Below are 13,448 nucleotides of genomic sequence, written 5' to 3'. Positions count from 1 at the left end.
CTGCTTCTCAACTTTCTAACAGCAGAGGGCATTGACTATTTCTTTTAAACTGGAAGCATCCTATTTTGGGCTCCCCCAGATAGCCATTTCTAGTTCTTTCATTGGTTCTGTCCAATAGTCTACTATATTTGTCAACTGTGTTTTGACCCATTTTTTTTGTTTAGTAGACATTTTTATATATCTAAGAAGTTCTGATTTTTAAAAGCTTTACTTCTTTGCACCGTGGTTAGAAAATAGGTCCTGGGGTCTAGGGAAGGGACTTGATGGGTAAAGCATTTGATCAGCAATTGTTACTTTCCTGAGCTCAGATCCCCAGATCCCTGGAAAGGTACAGACTGATAGAGGATGAGGCCTAAGTCAATCTCTTCACACACAAATGAGCACACTTTCACATACACGTATGCATCACACACACCAACACATAGTAAAACATATTCTGTCCAAATTCTGATTTTATGTATTTACTGGTACTTTACTTTTATCTAGTTCAAAAGTGTTTTTTTAAACCTGTTTTCTCTCAATTTAACATTGCTATAACCTTCAGAATCTTAGAAATCCCACCAGAATGTCTTACTCAGATATCATTTAAGAAAGAAGAATTATTTTTTTAAAAACACAGATGATTTGTTCTTTTTTAGATGTTTTCTTTATTTATATTTCTTTGTTCTTGAAACTACATGTAAGATAAAATTGAACATTTGAGGGTCATATTTTATATCGTCCTTTCCATATGCCTTTTCAAGGGAAAAAACCAAAAGTTTGCTAGGAACTATTTTATTTTTGCTTAAGTTAATTGTTATTGGATCTATGTGGGCATACACTGTAGGCGTGTGTGGCACAAGAGTAGTTTGCAGGGTGACATTTGGAATCTGTTCTTTCCTCCTTTCCTTGAACACTGAGATCCAACGGAGGTCACCAGGCTTGCACGACAAGAGCTGTCCCCAGTGAAGCCACCCGAAGCTCCAAATCCACTTCCTTTAACTTGGGCTTTGACAAAAGCCAATGTCATTTTGGACCTTGTGGAAGGGAGTTGGACTACTCCCGAAAGATTTAAACCATGAAGGCAAGAGCATTGTGCACAATTTTTGGGATGCTTTCTCAAAGGGTGGCATTATTCCAAGCCCCTGGCTAATCGACTAACCTTTCTGTCCCACACATCTCTCTAAGAGGCTGTGTCACTTTTGTCTCTTGTGTCACAGCTGTCATTTCTATAAGTTGTTGGTTTTTGTTTTTGTTTTTGTTTTGTTTTGATGCTGTCCAGGAAGAACTGAATTTTATGCACGTCAGTTTCTTGATATTTCCCTTTCTGGTTATATGTTTCCCAGCAGCTCATCCATGGAGTGAAGGTCACTTGCTATTAACCCCTTTACTGGCTCTTTTAATCTCCATTCCAGTAAGTGCTCAGGCAGAGAACACGCTTGACAAAGACCCGGGTTTCATTACAGTCATGTGACTTGTTTTGCTTGCCTGTTGATTTTTATATTTTAGCTTTCTTTTCTCTTTTGGTCCCCACTTGAAACCTCCTGGGAGAGTCGAGATTGTTTATTTTGTAAGCAAAGTTAATTCTTTTTCACTCATTATAACAAGGTATTCAACATCAAATCTGTTTATCCTCACGCGCTCCTGGACTTCAGCTTACACATTATTATATTCTCTTTGTGAATGGCTAAACTCAATTTTCAAGAGAAAGAGAATATTGAAAAGAGCCTAATGAAACACACTTGCAGCCCCGTAGCTCGTGGAGAAAGAACCCCTCTGTCAAAAGGAAGAGTTTGAAGTCTCACCAAACTAAAAGTTGTGCTTGGGTTGAGACAAGGTCAATGCCCGATTCCTCTCCCCATTGTTAACCAATAATTCCAAGTGTGAACTGAAAAATGAGTAGTTCACCAGCCCCTAAGTAGGCTCGAAGACATTATCATAGGGAAAAGTTTATATGGGAGTTAAGTGCAAGCTCAGGAAGAGAGAAGCCTGGGCTTTTCTCCTTTTGCTCTGCACCTCACTTCATTTCAGCTTGCTTCTGGAAGAAGCAATCAGCAGTGGTTTCCAGTGCTGCGGTGTTCCTGTGATGTGCACTCACCGAAAATCATTGATGTTTCTGCTTTAACTAGATTTAGCTGCTTTGGGTTGAAAGCTCTGTGCTGTTTGAAATCCCATTTTACTAAACCAGACAGTGAGTAAAACCACTGAGTCCTTCAGGAAAATTCCATCTCACAGTTAGAGGAAGCTGTTAATTACAGTTACAATCGGCTCTAAAGCACTCCCTTAAAGGTACAGGACTTCTGCCTGCTCCAGCTGGTCTTTGTATCCAGCCCATGTGGTGCCATTCAAGTGGTATCATGTGGCTTAGCTTCTTTTGATGTGTTTCCCAGGAGCCTAGGATTGCTGTGTCCCTGTAGAATGCTTCGAGATTGAGGCCACAGATTTTTCTGGCATCTTGTCCATTTTCCATTTCTGGGATTGCAGGCTCCTCTGTTCCCCTTATCCCTCTTTAGTAAAGTAGCTAATTCTTAAAAAATAAATCCAAACCAGCTCTACACTCAATTACTTGTATAACTGGTCCCTTTGCACAGAAAAGCTATCTTGGGAACTGAGACAAATTGTAGGCTTATGGATTATGAAGGTTTTTTTTTTACCTTAATGAAAATTTAATTTGTTATGAATGGTTCATCATAACATATGCCAAGAAGAGCGTGCCAGAAGTAACAATCTGAAGGAACACACGGGATCTAATGCTTCCATACTTTTCCGAGAGGAGAAGAGATCATTGAAACAACACATGTCAGGTTCTGTTACTGTCATTTTGCCGAGGCCATCTGTTAAAGACCAAGATCAGGACCCGCTGCGTTCACTGAATCTGCAGTTCTGGGAAGGACAATGTCACATAAAATTAAGTTGATTCTGTTAAGAGGAGTGTACCTGAGGGATTAATTTTTTTTGAAAGGGTGAGCTCATGTTATTCTTCCACATATTCACATAAATGTAGCAATTTTCCAAAAGAGCATTCAAATCTGCCTCATGACACCAGTTACTCAGTTTTTGAAACACAAATTGCGAAAATAATTTTGTATATGTGGATAGATATTTGAGTGTGTGCATATAAAGATGCTGAATCTATATACCTGATAAAGTTGGTATTTAGAATACTTTGGCTTTTGGAATACATCAAGGATGACCATAATAGACTATCTGATAGTTCCTAAGTGAAAAATAGAGGAGCGTTTCCTTTCATATTCTGATGAGGCTTAAAAGGCAGAATGGAAAAGTGGCTTTTAATGAGATGCCTGCTCACATCCCAGCCGCTCTTGCTTTTATATCGAAATATCAAGCTGTTTTTATTAAACAATAACGACACATGCCTCCCTGTTTCCTAAAGCATTTCTTTGTGTGTGATTTCAAGTGTTGCTGTGAACATCCCATTTGCATGCGCTCTGTGTTCCCTTGTAGTACACCCTCCCATCACACAAGTAACAAAAGAGGAATACTTCCTTTTCTCTTCCTTTTTCTTAGCTCCATGATGCGCTTTATTTATTTTTTTGTTCAACTGAGTCTTTATCAATGACTAAAATTATTAGGCAGCTGATGGAAAATACTTTAATTTTAGTTTTCTTATATATGAAATGTCTAGAATAGTTTTAATCCCATTTGTCTCTAAAAGTCTAAGATTCTTAGGAAGAGCTCTTGGAGCAACCCATGGCTCCAGCTGCATTTGTAGCAGAGGATTGCCTTGTGTGGCATCAATAGGAGGAGAGGCCCTTGGTCCTGTGAAGGCTTGATGCCCCAGTGTAGGGGAATGCTAGGGTAGTGAGGTGGGAGTGGATGGGTGGAAGGGGGGAACATCCTCATAGAAGCAGAGGGTAGGGGGTGGGAGAGAGGGGGTTCCGGAGGGGAAACTGAGAAAGGGGATAACATTTGAAATGTAAATACATAAAATATCCAATAAAAAAATACTTGAGACAAGGTCTCTCTATGTTGTCTGGGCTGGCCTTGAACTTGAGATCCTCCAGTCTCAGCCTCCCAAGTGCTGGGAATACGAGTGTCTGCCACGACATCTGGCATGTCCTATATGTTTCTAACAAGTTATATAAGATGCTATGTTTTAACTTTGTCAGTAGATGTATAGATATATAGCACCTTTTCAAGACAGGTTGGATGGAGAATGGTGTTTGCCATGCATCTTGAATATAAGTGAGAAGGCTAGGCTGATTCCATGACAGGCTTCAAATTGGCAGTTAAGGAGACTAGGCCTACATCTCTGTTTCCAAGAACTGGGCAATTCTAGACAAGTCTAGGCTTCAGAAGCTGCCCTGCTACCTGATCTGAGGCAAGGACAATGGGTCAGCAGCAGTTTCCAGACCTCCTGAGTAAGTTTCCAGGCCTCTCACCCTGGTAATGGAACATCTGTAGAGATGGACCCAACAGATTAACATAGAAGTCACCTACCCCAGAATTCCCTAATGTGCTTTAAATCAGGGCTGCAAGCTCATTTGGGTGTCTATCTTGGTAATGGGGAGACTCCAGCATGCTGGACTTTTGCAGAATTCTTTACATTTACATACTATGTTTCCAGGTGTCATTCTTTGGTGAATCATGGACTCTTATGTAAGAACATGAGCTTAAAATAGTTCTTTATTTTCTCTCAGAACTGAAATCACAGGCAGAAGACATCCCTGTGAAAGATCAGAAATATAACAATAGAGGCTGAAATGTCCTCTGACCCAGAGTTTATACCAAGTATTATCAATTTCTTACCTTCTCAGACCTATTGTATTCTATTCCAGTTTTCAGTATTAAGCTTAATGAAATTCCACTTATTTACATTCAGGGGTCAAAATGCTTCATGCGTTGGGGCTTTACAGTTCCAGAAATGAAGTGTCTTCTTATGTACTCACTTAAATTACCTCTGAACTAAAGAAAACTTCTGCCAGCACTAACTAGCTGATTCACTTTGACTCGTCATGGGTTGATAGAGATCCATAACTCATGAGGAAACTTTGCACTGTTTATGTATGTATGCATATCCACTTATATACATGTATGTATGAATATTTGATTAAATTCAACCAAATCACCTTCTACTATATATAAAGATGAATGCAGAGATAAGGGTTATCTTTTTTTGTTGTTGTTCTTGAGGATCTTAGAGGGTAAGATAAAACAGTGTATGTATTGGTCCCAAGATTTGTACATTAAAATTCCTAAAATTGAAACTTTCCTATGACTGATCACATGGTATAATCTGATTGGCAGTATTTAAATTTTCTTAATGGTATATATAGCATTCTGTCTTGTAGTTGATACCTTCTTATTCATGGGTGTGGGGTAGCACCAGATATTGGAGAAGCTCTACTGCCATTCCAGCTAAGTGTGCTAACAGTGATTTCAGATTAAGACACAGGAATCCGTGTTTCCATGAGGTGACCTCAGTGCCAGCTCCTACATACTTCCCATTTGTATCTCACCAGCTGACAATGAGTCAGGGCTTAAAGATTCATCATACATCATATAAGGCAGACCAAGTGCCTCATTTGGCATTCATAGATGAACTAGAAATCTCTTACCCCATTGGAGGGAACTGTTTTAATTAAATAGAAAACAATATGAAGGACTTTAGCTTGACCCATTTCTAAGAGATTCTGAAGCATAAGTGAGACTGAGTATGAGTTTCATATATCATAACTCATATTAGGTATGATTTACCTTCATTCTATAGAGTGAAATCGGATGTGATTTATTTTACATTGACATGAAGACTCTATGAGGCCCACTCACTTCCAAACATTTGTGTTTTTGGAGAACCCATTGCATACTTAACTTGTGGACAGGGTTCTCACTTAGTCTGTGAAAGTATACCAGGGAAATTTCAAGAGTCATCATTATAGATTTTCCCTTTAAGGATGTTGTAGTATATACAAATATTCAAGTGGATAAATATTTGTCATCATTGATATTGTTAAATATTTTCATAGTTTAATGTTATTTGAACAGAGTTTGAAAGACTGTGAGTGTTACATGGAAGTGCTAAAAGAAAGAAATAACCCCACAAAACAAGGAAAATGTATGGTATAGCACAATATGAAACAGGTGACATAAGAATGTTATTTAAAAATATGAAGGAAACCAAAATAGGGCGAGGTATTTCAGTAGGGGTGATACTATAGCCAAGGGCATACTTGAATCTCACTTGTAAGAAATGGAAGGATTCCTTAAAGAGGAAGATACAACATTTCTGAATGTCAGAAGAAAAGTCTATGTAAGCTAGCTAGTTTTCACACACGGGAACATACCTGCTGTACAGATGAGCCAAGTGAGACATAAAGGCTTAGGACCCAGGACCACAGATGGTATCAATGATCAAGCATGACTTGAAAGAGGTAAGAGATGATGGGTCCAGGATGTGGGCATGAGGGTAAATCTTAAATAACATCAGTGATGGCTGTGTCTCTCAGATAGCAAGAAAGAAAGGAGTAGCTATAGGCATGGGTGAATTAAATTCAGGCATCAGGAATTTGGAAGGAGAGGAGTTTTCGTGTACTGGATTCTATTTTCTCTTTGAAATAGGAAGTGGTCTGGTGATACCGAAAGGAATAGAGCCTGTGGTGGTCACGATGAATGAGTAAAGATTGACTATAATGGCAAAGCCCTGGAATAACTGCTCAGGGAGTGGGAGAGGAAATTGAACAAAGACAATGAGAAAAAAATATTGCTGAGCAACACTGAAGGCTCATTTTAGATGGCAGTGCATAACTGGTAACAGCCTGTGCTGTTGTGTGATTCCCCCAGCAACTCTTAGCAGCTGAAGTATAGGATGCGAGGAGAGATGTAGAACTGCAGAGGCACCACAAAGTTAGTCACCTTGGAAACTGCAGCTCACCAGTGAAGGGAGAAAAGCCACATGGCTGTTCAAAGAAAAGGAAATGGATGGGTTAGTATTCTGAGAGCCTGAAGAAGTTTAATACTAGATGTGGGAAATGAGGGAGTGGCCTATTCCCACTGAGAGACTAACTTTGCAGGGCAGGGTGATAGTTTCTCCGGTGCTAGGACTGAATAAGGTCTCAGCAGTGCAAAGGCTTTGGAATAGTTATCCATATTGATATAAAGTCAACCCTGCTTCCAAAAACTCTGTGGCTCTTGGTAAGTGACCTGGAGGTCATAGATGATGACAGAAGATTAAAAAGAAATTATGAGAAGACCAAATGTAACATAAAGAAGTGAAGGCACATAAAAAATGTGAGTGTAGAGAATGAACTATGTTTCTAAGAAACAGAAAGAAAAATGTAATATCCAATGATTTTAGCCAGAAGTGCATGAGTTGCATGCGGATGAGCATTAGTGTGGTATTGTAGGAGATCCTTTTTTGATGTAGAGGCCAAAAATCATGAGGTTCAGTTCAGAGCAGCAACGAATGCATAGTGGCAGGGCTGATGTGGTCCATAGTGTTGAGAATGTGAGCTGGCATTGTATACATAGCATGGACCAAGAAATAGAGAACATGGCTAAGATCTTAACTCAGGTCCTCATAATTGGCCAGCAATTACTTTAACTATGTGAGCCACTTTGTCTCATCCCATAATTTTTTAATCGTGCCCTTTAAATAATCAACTGTTTAGCACAATACAATTCATTAATTTATGATGTTTATTCTTTTTTCCCATCTTCCATGCAACCAGTACTTAGAGAACAGGGGTCTCCGCCTACTTTTATAAGGCTCTCACATGGTGCTTGAGAAGGGGTAGGTACTCAAATATTCATTAATGGGATGACCTACGAAGTAAATGGATAATTATAGAAAACATTCTGTATGGTAGCCATTGGTTCAAACACTTCTTTAATACTACCTGCTATTGTTCTTGTTATTCTTCAGCTGGGGAGGGAATAATAAGGAGTTTATTCTGATAAGGTTTGAGAAAAAAAGGATAGAAAGGAAGAATTTTAGGTTGATCTAGACTGGCAAGTAGATTATGACCTCAAAATAAACCTTAGCAGGCTATTGGTTTCTTTGTAAGAGCTCTCTGGAAGGAGGTACCACGGGGAGGGAATAGATGGGAAATAGTTTACCCAGAGATAATTATTACTATCAGGAATGAATCTTTTCCCACTCCGACTCACTTGATGGAGACTACTTTTAGGTAATTATCTTGGTTTAATTTTTATTAATCTTTTGGCACTGAGAGAGACAGGGTGCTTTAGTGGAGGATGCTGTTTACCATGAGATTTTAAAGCTTTTGTGGGAGCATCCGAATGAGAATAGAATTTGATAGCAGCATTGATTTAGGGGTGGCTGCTCACGTTTTCCCTTACTGTTGCTCTTTTTATATCTTGCATGTTTGAGCAATTAGTGACTTTAAGAGAGAATTGCAAATTTCCAGTACTGAGAATACTGGATTTTCTGATTAGTTTAAGAGATTTTATGCCTTTTGCATTTTGATGCTTTGCCTTCTTGTGCTACCTCCTGCGTTATTGAAAACATTTAATTGCTATACTGGACAGAAGAATTTTATGTCTGACTGAGGGATGAAGGTAGATTTTTTTTTAAATTAACATTTTATATTACTGATATTACTCATATTCATCATAGCAAATGTTAATAATGCAGAAAATGTACGAAGAAGAAAACCAGCATTGAACTTACTCAGCCTTTGGAAAGTCACCATCAGCCTCTTGATTACTGCACACATTTTACTCCAAGTCATTTTGACAACTGGATAGATAGATTTCCTGTAGGGCATGTTCATTTGGTGTATAAATACTTTGAACTTCCACAGGGCAGAGATTTCTATTTTTTTAAAACCGTATTAACAAATTTCTTACTCATGAGAATCTAGTAAAAATTATAGATCCCTTTTCCCCCAAATTCCCATATGGTCATACATAAAGATTGTATGTTTACCATCAGTGCTATAATGGCCAATCTTCAACTTATAATGGCCCATGGAATCTAGGATGAAATTCTTCCTGTTGAATAAAAGGTATTTTTTTTCTTCAAATTTTAAAAGCTGAAAAGCACAGAGTAGTGAGATGGCTTACAGGTAAAGCATTTGCCATGCAAGCCTGAAGGCTGAGTTCAACCCCTGGAATCTACAGAAATGTAGAAAGCAAGAACCACTTATACAAAGTTGTCTTCAGAAATTCACACACCCACATGCACACACATACATACACACATAGGCACACATACACACCCACTCACATACACACATACCCACACACACACACTCATATGCACACATGCACACTCACACACACCCACACACACACACTCATATGCACACATGCACACTCACACACACACACTCATACACACACTCATATGCACACACGCACATACACACACACACACACATACACACACACACACACACACGCCCATACGCTATGGCATCTTTGCAATTGCTTTTACATTCATCATATATACAGCTTCCACTAATAACATAGTTTAAAGAAGACATAAAAAAATCCAAGAATTTACTAAAATCAGAATTATTTTAAATTTTTAATTCAACAATTTTAGACATGTATATAATAAAATATGATCATATCTACTCCAAGTTTTTTCTAACACCACTTGCATCACTAACAGCATCTTCCCAACTCCATGTCTTCTTTTTTGTTTTGTTAATAACCCATTAAGCCCACATATGTTTCCAGGTACATAGGTGAGGTGCCATGGTGTCAAGCTGACCACACCCACAAGGAAGAATTATTCTACCTCCCCACTGGTGACTGCCAATAGCTCCTAAGTAAGGGGTGGAGTCTGGAGAGCACGTCCCCTATCTAGGCTAGATTTTTGGCTGGCTTATCTTTGTGTGGGTAGCCATGATTGCTATTAGCTCTTTGAAGACAGCACTTCCCAGCACTCTTCCTTCTCTGGGCCTCGCCCTCATTCTTTCTGTCTCCTTGTTCTCTTTGTTCACTGAGCCTTTGCAGAAATAGGTCAGTGTGGTATGGGGTCAGTGGGTTAAAAATGTCTCATTGAGGGCTGAGCACTCAAAAGCTTTTATTCTTGGCACACTGTCCAGCTATACATCTCTGCATTGACTGTGGTATACTGCAAAAATAAATTTCTGACCAACACCAAGAGCAAGCCAGGTCTGCATGTAAGCATAAATATTTATGAGGCAATTTGACAACATGACCATTTAACATAATAACAATAGTGGATTCTACCCTAGGGCTTATGGCTTCCGTATTCAGGGAATTTTGACCAAGATTACATGTGCGTATCAAGGCATAAGATTCCTTATATATGACAGACCTCAATGCCAATTGTTAGTATTTGATTATCCTACAACAGTTGTGCCATTATTATTCCAGGGGACACATTTTGTCTGGTGTGTTAGTACTGAAGTATAAAGGACCCAGTATTGCGTAAGACTGTGGGTGTTTTCTCTCTCCAGAAACCTGCATAGAACTTCAGGCATCATGAGAGCTAGCCCGTATGCTCAAAGTTTCTTCATCATCTTGAGATTGGGTTTTCTATGTCTTATATCCAAAGTGTGAGTGTCTCTATTAATAGGATCTTTCCATGTATTTATGGTATGTAAGCAAGGACAATGACAATTGCCTATGTTGTTTTGGAGACTGCTGGTACCTCACAGGGAGGCAGCCCAAAAACATTATCTTAGAAAGCTCGTGTTTTCCCATGGTAAGTATAGCAATCATATTACTTTTTCCTTCTTAGTGCTTAATTTATTTCTTTTTTTTAATGTAATGCTGATTAACCTTCTTTTTGGATACATGAAGGTAGGCATGTGACCTAGGTTGTATCATAACAATATCTGACCTTGCAAGATCTACAAAATAACTTCAAACTAAAGATAAACAGACATTTCTTCCAAATAAGTAAGAACCTACCCATCTGAATGAGTAATTTCTTTCCCTGTGACCACCTTGGGGGATTTAGTTTGCATTATGATTACCTAGTGACTTATAACCTCTGAGTTACCCTCACAGAGTTAAAAAAAATTCTGAGTTATAGAAGAAAACCACAATATCAAGTCTTGGTAAAAGTTCTACTGTGCTGGAGAGATGGTTCAGTCTTAAGAGTACTGACTGCTCTTACAGAGGTCCTGAGTTCAATTCCTAACAACCACATGGTGGCTCATAACCATCTTTAACGGGATCTGATACACTCTTCTGGTGTGTCTGAACACAGTGACTGTGTACTAACATATATAAAATAAATAACTTTTTAAAAAAGTTTTATCAAGTATAAGCTTTATCTATATAAATTTAAAAAGGGAAAAAGTCTTTACTCATTTAACTAGAACACATAGAGGTATGTGGTTTTATGCAGGTAGACAGATAAATTCAAACAATACAACTAGCATCTATATAAAATAATTAGAATCAATACAATTATTCTTATCATCTCTGGCTATCTTAAATACTTCTTGGCTTCCAAGGTTACTATAGTATTCTTTTAGACTGAAGCCTTGAAGAAGCAGAGAGCATCACTTCTGTACCTCCCAGATAGACCCAGAGATTAAACTATGTTTAATGAGGTCATTTCAGACGTTAAGGGAGCACAGTTGATTTTGGTTTTATTTCTGATGCATATAGAAGACCCAGTAGAGTCTTGTCCTAAATACAACAAATGGGCCAACAGTGAAGGATGAATCTCATTGTAATAGAGGTTTATCGTTTGAAGAAAAGCTAAAGGATATTGACCATTTTCTCTAATGTTTAGTGAGAGATACTAGTCTCTTCACTCTTGTTCAACATGTGCTTGAACTCACTGCAAGAAGCCAAAAGAAAGATATAAAATGGAAAAAGGTTAGAAAAAAAGAACTTAAACTATCCCATCTACAGACAGCATGACTATACTTTAACAACTTCACAATTCTACCCCTTTTATTAAAATAGCAGGGTAATAAATTAGTAGCTTCTATAGACATAATCAGCAAACTTGCTCAGAAAAAAATAGCAAAAATATTCTATTAATAATAGCCTTAAAAATATACAGGAGTGAACATTACTAAGGAGGTAAAAGACTTCTACAGGGAAAAACATTCTAAAAGAAGAAATTTTAGGTGATGGAGACATTTTCCATGCTCCTGGATTGCTAAAATTAATCTTTTGAAAATGGCTATTCTGTCAAGAACAATCTGCAGATCCAATGCAATACTCATCAAAATGCTGGTAACATCCTTTGCAAACTAGAGAACAATCTCAAAGTTTGCATAGGAAGATTAAAGCCCACACATAGTCAAAAAGTCTCTGAGCATAAAGAACTCAGCTGGAGGCATCAAATTACTTGACCTCGAACTACACTACAGAGCCAAAGTGCTAGGGACAGAACAGCACTGGCATAAAAAACAGATGTATAGAGCAATGGGGCACAGTGAGAACCCAGAGATAGACCCACACCATGTGAACAGCTAATTCTGACAAATGTGTCAAAGGCACGAACCCAGGAAAAGGCCTTTTAAACAAATGATGCTGGGTAACTCCACTTGCATCTACTTGACTATCCACTTGCAAAATAAAAAAAAATCTCATCATGTATAAAATTCAAACTTGATCGCCTCTCAACCTCCGTCTACATCTAGGAGTGACAGTGGTGGATCTGTAGCCCTCTCTGCCCCTTCTCTGCAGGCATAGAGCCTGCCTACAGGGAGTGCTTTAATCCAGGGACTCGGTGAGATCTGCCATTCTCTCTCCAGTGACTTTCTAAGGCAGGACCAGCTGGGAGGCACAGGCCTCACAAGTGACAGAGCAGCCAGGACAGGATCCTCTCAAACTCTGTCCACACGTAGGAGGGACAACAGATCCACAGCCCTCTCTGCACCTTTCTCACAAGTGGAGATCCTGTCTACAGGGTATGCTCTGACCCCAGGACTCAGGACAGACAACTGATCCACAGCTATCTGCTCCTGTGTTTACCAGAGGAGAGCTGATCTCCGAGAAGTGCTGACACAGGCTTATAGACCCACAGGAGGAACAAGCTCTAGTCAGAGACAGAAAGAACATCTAACATCAGAGATCAACAGATGACGAAAGGCAAATGCAAGAATCTTACCAACAGAACCCAATACGATTTGGTGTCATCAGAACATAGTATTCCCACCACAGCAAGACCTGGATATCCTAAAACACCGGAAAAGCAAGATTTGGATCTAAAATCATATCTCACAATGGCGCTAGAGGAATTTAAGAAGAACATGAATAACTCCCTTAAAGAAATATAGGAGAACACAGGTAAAGAAGTACAAGCCCTTAAAGAGGAAACAAAAAAATCCCTTAAAGAATTACAGGAGATCACGAATAAACAAGTAGAAGCCCTTAAAGAGGAAACACAAAAATCCCTTAAGGAATTACAGGAAAGCACAAACAAACAGGTGAAGGAATTGAGCAAAACCCCCCAGGACCTAAAAATGGAAATAGAAACCATTAAGAAATCACAAAGAGAGACAACTCTGGAGTTAGAAATCTTAGGAAAGAAGTCAGGA

Source organism: Mastomys coucha, unplaced genomic scaffold (genome assembly GCF_008632895.1).
Source record: "Mastomys coucha isolate ucsf_1 unplaced genomic scaffold, UCSF_Mcou_1 pScaffold4, whole genome shotgun sequence".
NCBI classification, from domain to species: domain Eukaryota; kingdom Metazoa; phylum Chordata; class Mammalia; order Rodentia; family Muridae; genus Mastomys; species Mastomys coucha.
The sequence above is the reverse complement of the archived record's forward strand: the minus strand, read 5'-3'. Positions refer to the sequence as shown.